The following is a 9,636-nucleotide window of genomic DNA, read 5'->3' on the forward strand; positions in this document are numbered from 1 at the left end:
TATCTTAGACTGCCAGAAGAACAATCAAATCTCTCTAGAAAGAGGTATAGCCAGAATGCTCCTTTGAAACAAGGATGATGAGATTTCTTCTCACTTGGGACATATTATCAGGAGGTACCAGGCTCTGGAAGAAGGACATCATGCTTGGTAATGTAGAAGGTCACTGAAAAAGAGGAAGACCCTCAAGGAGATGGATGGACATATTGGCTGCAACAATGGACTCAAACACAGCAACAATGGTGAGAATGGTGCTGGAAAAGGCATTGTTTCAGTCTGTAAAATAAAGTGTTGTTGACTTGACAGCAGCTAACAACAATGAATAGGATTTTTGAAGTTTTACATTATTGCATGTTCCTGTCCATGGACATTGTATACATCCCAATTTACTTATTTGTTGTCTTATGTCTCTTTTAATAAAGCCTCATAACAGCTTCCTGAAAATTTTTTACCCATCTTTAGTTATATGATTCCAGTTATACTGTACATGCATTTGTTGTTGTTGTTAGGTGCTATAAAGTCTGCTCCAACTCATAGCAACCCTGTGCACAAGCAGAGGAAACACTGCCTGGCTCTGTGCCATCCTCACAATTGCCACACAGTTGAATGTGTTTGCAAAGTCAATAATGCACAAGTAAATATCTTTATTGTATATTTTGGAGCTATTATAAGTGGTAAGTAGTATCTCTTTAAAAAGTATACTTTTGAATTCTTTGTGCCTGGTGTATAGAAAGGCAAATGTTTTTATAATTGCTCTTACATATTGTGTTTAATTATCTCATCAGGAAATAATGAAAGTTGTGTTTATTCCACTTCAATTATATGCTTGGAGGGTGAAGCATTGGCTAGTGTCCCCTAGAGGGAATGACAGTTAGGATTATTGTCTTGTTCTTATTTTAAAGGAAATAGATACTTCAAGCAACTTAATCACTATGTACAATATTTTCTGTAGACTTTTGGTTGAATATCAGAGTAAAGAAAATTTCTAGATTGCTAAAAATTTTTTTAAATCATGAATACTGTCAAATGCTTTTTCTGCAATCATTTAGATAATCGTGGTTTTTTTCCCCTTTAATCTGTTAAGGCAGTGAATTACATTAATAGATTTTGTAAGTCATTAATCTGTTAAAGTGCATTTCTGGGACAAATCAGACTTGGTTATGATGCTCTTATGTAATTGAGCTTGCAAATGTTTTCTTTAGGATTTTAAAGTCCGTGCTCCATAGTTTGGCTTATAATTTTTCTTTTTTCTAATAATTATGTATGGACCTCATAGAGTATATTGTCAAATGATTTCTTTTTTTCTATCCTGGGATTGTTTGTGAAAAATTCGATTCTTCTGCAACACATGCTTCTGTATTGTAGATGAATGCGATATTATTTGGATGGTTTATTGGCTTTTACAGGACTTCTCCCCACTATATTCATATTTTATACCTCAGTTAAGACCATCTTAATTCAAGTAAAACAACACAATTGAGAGCAGAACACTTGAAGTAAGCAAGGCTGCCTGATTTAACAAATACAGCCTTCCTTTTAGCTTTAATGTGGCTGCCTGTTCTCTCAGAAATGTTTCTATGCAGTCTTCATAACTTAATGGCATCAACTCTTCCACACATTCACTGTTTGGAAGGTACCTTTATCTTTCTTAAATGGTGAAATTTAATGTAAATATGTAATGTAAATATGTAAGTATTTTAATGTAAATATGTAAGTTTGTGGAGTCCTGGTGTGACACTGTAGGGTAAGCACTGGACTTCTAACTGCTAAGTTGGCAGTTCAAACCACCAGCCACTCCTCAGAAACCCCATATAAGGTTGCTATGAGATGGAATCAGCTCAATGTCATTTAGCAACAACAACAAAAAATGTAAGTATATATGCATGCATGTATGTACATATTTATTTAATAATTTACCAAGTCTTTTAAACATGTTAATTTTTTTTTATTAGAATTGTAGTTTTCATCTTATACTCTGGTTCCAAACTTGTATATAACTTGAGTGGACTGTTTTAATCACATTTATTTTTTGTTATCACGAGAGCCAAAATATGATCTTGAACATATTCTAACTGAATTTAGAGATCATCTCAAGAACAGATTTGATGCATTAGACACTAATGACTTAAAACTAGAAGAATCCGAAGAGTTGTGGGATGACATCAAGAACATCATATATGAAAAAAAGCAAAAGGTGATTAAAAAGACTAAAAAGAAGGAAAAGACCAAAATGAATGTCAGAAGAGACTTTGAAACTTGCTTTCCAGCGTGGTGGTGGTGGTAGTGTGCTGTGGAGTTGGTTCTGGACTCATAGTGGTCCTGCATAGAGTTCGGATGCTATAAATCTTTGTTGTTATTGCTAAGTGCTGCCGAGTCAGTTCCAACCCATAATGACCCTGCATAGGGTTTCTGAGCAGCAACTGGTGAGCTTGAATCACCAACCTTGCTGTTCAAACTGATTTTGCAGTCCAGCACATTAACCAACAGTGCCACACCAGGACTCCATATAAATCTTTACAGGAACAGAAAGCCCCATAGTTCTCCGGTGGAAAGGCTAGTAGTTTCAAACTGATGATGTTGAGGTAAGCAGCCCAATTCATAGCCACTACGATTCCAGAACTCCTTCTTCAATGCAAAGATGCTAAAACAAATGGAAGAAATGAGGTCAAAGACCTGCATAGAAAATTTCAAAGGGCATCTTGAGAAGACAAAGTAAAGTGCTACAATGAAATGTGCAAAGACCTGAATTTAGAAAACCAAAAGAGAAGAAATGTTCAGCATCTCTCAAGCTGAGGGAACTGAAAAAAAAAACAAAAAACAAAAATTCAAGCCTTGACTTGCAATACTGAAAGATTCTATAGGCAAAATATTTAATGACACAGAAAGCATCAAAAGAAGATGTAAGGACTAGACAGAGTCATTGTACCTAAAAGAAATGGTTGATGTTAACCATTTCAAAAAGAAGCATATGATCAATAACCAATGGTACTGAAGGAAGAAATCCAAGGTGCACTGAATGCATTGGTGAAGAAAACAACTTAGGGAATTGATGGAATACAAATTGAAATCTTTCAACAAACTGATGCAGCACTGGAGATACTCCTCATCTATGCCAAGAAATTTAGCCAACTGATAGGATGAGATGTATATTTTCACTCATTACAAAGAGAGGTGACTCAATGGAATGAAGTCAACATAGGATGATATCATTAATATCACATGCAGGTAAAATTTTGCTAGATAACTCAAAAACTGCTGCAACAGTACACTGACATGGAACAGCCAGGATGTTCAAGCTGGATTCAGATCAGGACATGGAACAAGGGATATAATTGCTGATATTAGATGGATCATGGCTGAAGACAGAGAATATCAGAAAGATATTTACCTGTGCTGTTTTGATTATGCAAAGGCTTTTGATTGTGTATATACAAGCTATGGATAACATTGAGGAGAATGCGTATTCTGGAACACTTAATTGTGCTCATGAGGAACCTGTACATAGTCCAAGACACAGTTTTCCAAACAGAACAAGGGAACGCTGAATGGTTTAAAATTATGAAAGGTCTGTGCCAGGGTTGTATCCTTTCACCATACTTATTCAATCTGTATGCTGAGCAAATAATTCAAGAAGCTGCATTATATGAAGAACATGGCATCAGAATTGGAGGAAGATTCATTAACAACCAGTGAAATGCAAATGATAGAACCTTGCTTGCTTAAAGCAAAGTGGATTTAAATTACTTAGTGATGAAGATGGGTCATTCTATAGGTTGCACCTCAATGCAAAGAAAACAAAAGTCCTCACCACTTGACCAATAAATAGCATCATGACAAACAGAAAAAAGATTGAAGTTGTCAAAGATTTCATTTTGCTTGGATCGCCAATCAACACTCATGGAAACAGTAGTCAAGAAATCAAGCAAGGTATTCTACTAGTAAAGTCTCATCCTGTACAAGACATCTTCAAAGTATTCCATAGCAAAGATGCCGGTTTGAATACTAAGGTGTGCCTGAACCAAGCCATGGTATTTTTTAATAACTTCATATACATGTGAAAGTTGGACAGTGAATAAAGAAGACCACAGAAGAATTGATACATTTGATATATGGTTTTGTGGAGAGTATTAAAAGTGTCATGGACCGACTGCCCAAAGAACAAACAAATCTGTGTTGAAAGAAGTACAGACGGAATGCTCTTTAGAAATTATGATGGCTAGATTTTGTCTCTCATACTTCAGACAAATTATCAGGAGGGACCAGTCCTGGGGAAGGACATCATGTTTGGTAAAGTGAAGGGTCAGCAAAAAAGAGGAAGACCCCCAACGAGATGGATTGGCACAGTGGCAGCAGCTTTGGGCTCAGGTGTAGCAATGATTGTGAGATTTGCGTAGGACCGGGCAGTGTTTCATTACATGGTGCATAAGGTCGTTATGAGTTAGTGCCAACTCAATGGCATCTAACAAAAACAATAACATCTCTAATCAGTCATTCTAGTGGAAGCCAGCTGCCATAACATGAAGACGTTCAAACATCCCTATGGAGAGGTTCACATGGTGAAGAACTGAAATCACCTGCCAATAGTCACATGTATGAAGCGTCTTGGAAGTGTTCAAACCCCAGCAAGACTTCATCTGACTGCAGAATGGGCAACATATGGACTGAAATCTCAGGAAAGACCTGAAGCCAGAACCATCTAGCTAAACTGCTTGACCCACAAAAAGTAAAGTAATGCATGTTTGATGTTTCAATCTGCTACAATTTGAGGAACTTTGTTGCATTATAATAGATATCTAATAGAACCATTTCTATCTTGTTTTTGGTCTTCCACAAATTTGTTTTGTGTATAAGTGTATGCATATGTTTATTGAAATATAATTCACATAGTATGGAATTAAACATTTTTAGATGTACAATCAGTGGTTTGCAATATAATCACAAGATTACCATTGTCTGATTTGGTAATATTTCCATTAGCCAAAAAAGAAATTCCGTAGCCATTATCAATCATTCTCTATTCCCTCTGTCCCCAGATCCCGGCAACAACTAATCTACTTTCTATCTTTATGGATTTGCCTATTCTGGACATTTCATGTAAATAGAACCATGTAGTTTGTGGCCCTTTGTGTACAGTTTCTTTCACTAAGCAGAATGCAATGTTACCACTCTTTGTTTTTTTCTCCTCCTCTCTTGCTTACTCTCTCTTCTTCTGGATATTTTGAAATAGACTCTCCATACCCTATTTTAGACCTAATCATCTGGGGTTCTTGGCTCAAGTTGCTAATGAGAACAGGAAGTCAAAGATAAACTAGTGAATGGCTTATTTCCATTCATGGTCATGACCATGAGTCTGGCTCTGGATATTGTCTATGTCTGTTTTTTACTATACAGCAGAGTTGAATTGTTAGGACAGAGACGGTATAGCCTGCAAAGCCTAAATTATCTTGCTTGTATTAATTTCCTAGTGCTGTTTGTTGTTGTCATTTGCTATCAAGTTGATTCTGCCTCATGGAAAATTCAAGTGCACCATAAGTTTTGCTTGTCTGTAATATTAAAGGATGCAGAATGTGAGGCCTATTTTCTACGATAACTGCTGAGTGGTTTCAAACAATCAACTTCAGGTTATCTAAAGCAGCATAAATTTATTATCATCCAATTCTGAATGTCGGAAGTCTGAAATCAATTTTACCAGGTCAAAATAAAGATGTTGGTAAGACTACACTCCTACAGTAAGGGCTAGGGAAAAAACCATTTCCTTGCCTTTCATAGCTTGCAGTGCTTGGCTTCTGGCTGGTGGTTATGGTGTCAGTGTGCCATTGAGTCAGTTCCAACTCATAGTAACCCTGTATAGGGTTTCTGAGAAGCGGCTAGCGAGTTTGAACTGCCGACCTTGTGGCTCAAACAGACCTTATGGTCTAGTACTTATCCTACGGCACCATCTGGCTACTTACTCCATATGAAAGGACAGAAGTGGAACATTTCAAATCTCTTGCTGCTCTGTCTTCACTTCACCTTCTTTTCTATAAGAACCTTTTTGATTACATCTGGTCCACCTGGATAATCCAGGCTGATCTTCACATCACAAGATCTTTGATTTCCTCACATTTACAAAGTCCCTTTTGACATTTTAAAGTAGCATTAACAGGTTCTAGGGATTAGGATGTAGACATGTTGGGTGATGGGGGACATTATTTAATCTACCATGTGATCCTTAAAGAAAAAGTTTGTTGAACTCCTGCTCTACACTATAAATTTAATTTGCATGTATAGCAGAGTTCCTTAAAAATGAAGAGATTCTCAAATATATTTCACATTTGAAATTCCTCATTGCCCTGTGGAAAGACAGATTACAGCATTGCCTTTATCAACAAAATTTATGGTATAATCAAACATGTGTTTCAAAGCGTAGGCAATTTTTCTGTTGTCTAATGGGGAGCCATTACTGTACATTTTTGATTAAAGATTCCATAGCAGAATCCTGATTAAAAGGGGGAAATGCAGACCAGAATTTCAAATTCACATAGATTTCTGGGTCCACAGAGGGTGATTGAACCCCTGAAACTATTGTCCTGAGATAATCTATATATCCCTGAAGTCATTATAAAAGTGAACAGTAGTTTAGTCCAACTAGTTAAAAAAAAAAAAAAAAGTCTATTTTCAGCATTATGCTCTTTAAAGAACTGTCTATGGGATCAAGTTGACAATTTTGTTGTTGTTAAGTGCTGTCGAGTCAGTTCCAACTCATAGCGTTTGAGCTGCTGACTTTGCGGAGAGCAGTCCAATTCTTATCCTACAGGGCCACACCAGGACTTCAAACTGACAATAGCAACTCTAGCAATTAGATAGGAACCTTGGGGTTTATGTTAATGAGGAAAGAATAACTCAGAAAAGGAATTTCCAAATTGAGCTAACACCCACTAAATTTCTCTGCATTATACTCACACTGGGAGCAGTGGTAGTTCCGAAGTAGAATTCTTGCCTTCTATGCTGGAGACCCAGGTTTGATTCCTGGCCCATGCATCTCAAGTTCAGTAACCACCCATCTGTCATTGGAGACTTACATGTTGCTATAATTAAACAGATGTCAGAAGAGCATGCAGACTACGATGAACTAGGAGAAAAGACCTTGCTCTGATCTTCCCTCCTCCAAAAATGAAACAAAAGAAGCAGACAATAAACATTCTATGAATCACAACAGTCTGATCCACTTGTGCGTGGAGTCTCAATGACAACAATATTCATATAAGCTTACTTGAGCTAATGTGAACCATCAGGATTTTTCATTAGTCACTTCCAAGTGAACTTTGTAAGGGCAGCTTTCTTCTTTAGCAGCATTTTTTTTTTTTTTTAATTGATCAGAAACTACAGTAAGGCCCTCTATTGTGGAAGCTTTCTGAGTGTCAATGAGACAAAAATTTTAAACCCTCAGCTCAAGATGGATTGGAGCAGAGCCAATCCTGTACCCTCCATGCCTGCTGTGGCTCTCTCTGCCTCATAACCCACATTATTAGTTATTATTGTCTCAAAGCAAAGACCCAGGCGACTTGAGTGAGACCTTACTTGCAAAGCTTTTACCTGGCGAGAGGCACCTGCTTCCAAAGGAATTCCAGAGTTGGAATTCTTCAGCACCAAAAGCTTAAAAACATACTAAATTTTTATATAACTCTTCCTTTCTATTAAAATTGCATCTATATAATACGCTCTTGACCTGGCTTCAATGACTGGATGATCAGAGCTCAACTAGCAGAAGGAAGAAGAGGAAAAAAGAGAGTAATCTGATACAATTTGATGAATTTGACCTACACCTATGGATGCAGTAGCTCAAAAGAGGGACAAATCTTTACAGCAAGGATCATTCCCACCCTCTCCATACACAGAGTAGACAGGGATGGGCAATTTGGATATTGGCTACCCAAAATGGGGGGCGGGGGGAGGACTACAAAGGCAAGAAGTGATTGGCTGACAAGCTTTCAAGAGGGAACCTAGATCCAGAGGACGTAGAGAAAGGTAGAATCTCCACTGAGTAGTATCCAATCTGTCTAGGCGGGGCTGATGAAAGGAAATGTGAATAGGTCTCTTGTTATACAATAGCAAATAATTGTTATCAGGACTGATTGTGAGGGTTGGAAATGTAAAGGTAGATGTTTTGTAGCAAGGAGGGGAGTGATTAACTTTTCAGTCTAGGAGCAGAGGTCCCTGGGACCATCAAGGGGAGCGGAGAGCGGGACCCTACCCAAAGAAGCAGTGATGCCTGAGATGGAGGCAGAGAACATGATGTGGAGAAATGGAGCAGCTGGGAACTTTAGACACAGAGAGGGAGAGGGACTGTGTGCTGACGACCGGGCTCAGGCTTGTAGTGTATACCCTTTGGTTGGTTGATGATGCATGGAAGGGATTGTAACCAAGGCAATGAAATGAAATACGATAGGATGAGTGTAAAACTAATGTTCTCCCATGTAAACCATCACATAATTCACAATAAAACATTTTAAAAAATACTGATGAAGATCAAAGACTACAGCATTCACTATGGATTGCACCTTAATGTAAAGAAAACAAAAATCCTCACTGGATCAATAAAGAACATCATGATAAATAGAGAAAAGACTGAAATTGTCAAAGACTTCATTGTACTTAGATCCACAACATTCATGGAAGTAGCAGCCAAGAAATCAAAAGACATATTGCATTAGGCAAATCTGTTGACAAGGCTTCTTTAAAGTTTTCAAGAGCATAGATATCAGTTTGAGGATTAAGGTTAGCCTTATGAATTGGACTGCGAGCCACAAGGTCAGCAGTTCAAAACTACCAGCTGTTCCACGGGAGAAAGATAAGGCTTTCTACTCCTGTAAAGATTTATAGCCTCAGAAACCCTGTACAGGGTTGCTATGAGTCGGAACCGACTCCACGGCACATAACAACAACAACAAGCCTAGCATGGTATTTCCAATTGCCTCATAAGCATGCGAAAGTTGGACAATGAACATGGAAGACCCTGAAAGAATTTATGCATTTGAGTTACGGTGTTGGAGAAGAACATTAAAAGTACTGTTGATGACCAGAAGAACAAACAAATCTGTACTGGAAGAGATACAGCCAGAACGCTCCTTATAAGGCACAATAGGAAGACTTCATCTCTCATACTTCAGACATGTTATAAGTAGAGATCAGTCCCTGGAGAAAGACCTCATGTGTGGTAAAGTGGAGTATCAGCAAAAAAGAGCAAGACCCCCAACCTGATGGACTGGCACAGTAGCAGCAGCAATGGGCTCAAGCACAATTGTGAGGATGGCATAGGACTGGGCAGGGTTTCATTCTGTTGTGCATAGGGATGCTATGAGTTGGAACTAAAGAACCGACTCCATGGCATCTCATAGCTACCAGAGGTCTTTGTGGTGAAATCCAGCTGTAGAAAATCTGCACATGCGCACAGTTACCATGGTCACTCCTAAACAGACCATTTCCCAGAAATCTCGCCTATCCATATGAATAAACATGATGTGTTTTCTCCACCCAACCCCCCAACCCCCAAATATATAACAACTGCATAAGAGACGACTATACACATGGACCTCGCCAGATGGAACACATAGAAATCAAATTGACTACATCTGTGGAAAGAGAAGATGGAAAAGCTCC

At 38.1% G+C, this 9,636-nt stretch overlaps 1 protein-coding gene across 1 annotated transcript in view; it reads left to right on the top strand.

The window, feature by feature from the left end:
* GRM6 (glutamate receptor, metabotropic 6) overlaps positions 1-9,636 on the top strand; it is a 45,491-nt gene that overhangs the window by 9,543 nt on the left and 26,312 nt on the right. The gene's annotated exons all lie outside the window — the stretch shown is intronic.

Source organism: Chrysochloris asiatica, unplaced genomic scaffold (assembly GCF_000296735.1).
Source record: "Chrysochloris asiatica unplaced genomic scaffold, ChrAsi1.0 scaffold00279, whole genome shotgun sequence".
Taxonomy (NCBI): Eukaryota; Metazoa; Chordata; class Mammalia; order Afrosoricida; family Chrysochloridae; genus Chrysochloris; species Chrysochloris asiatica.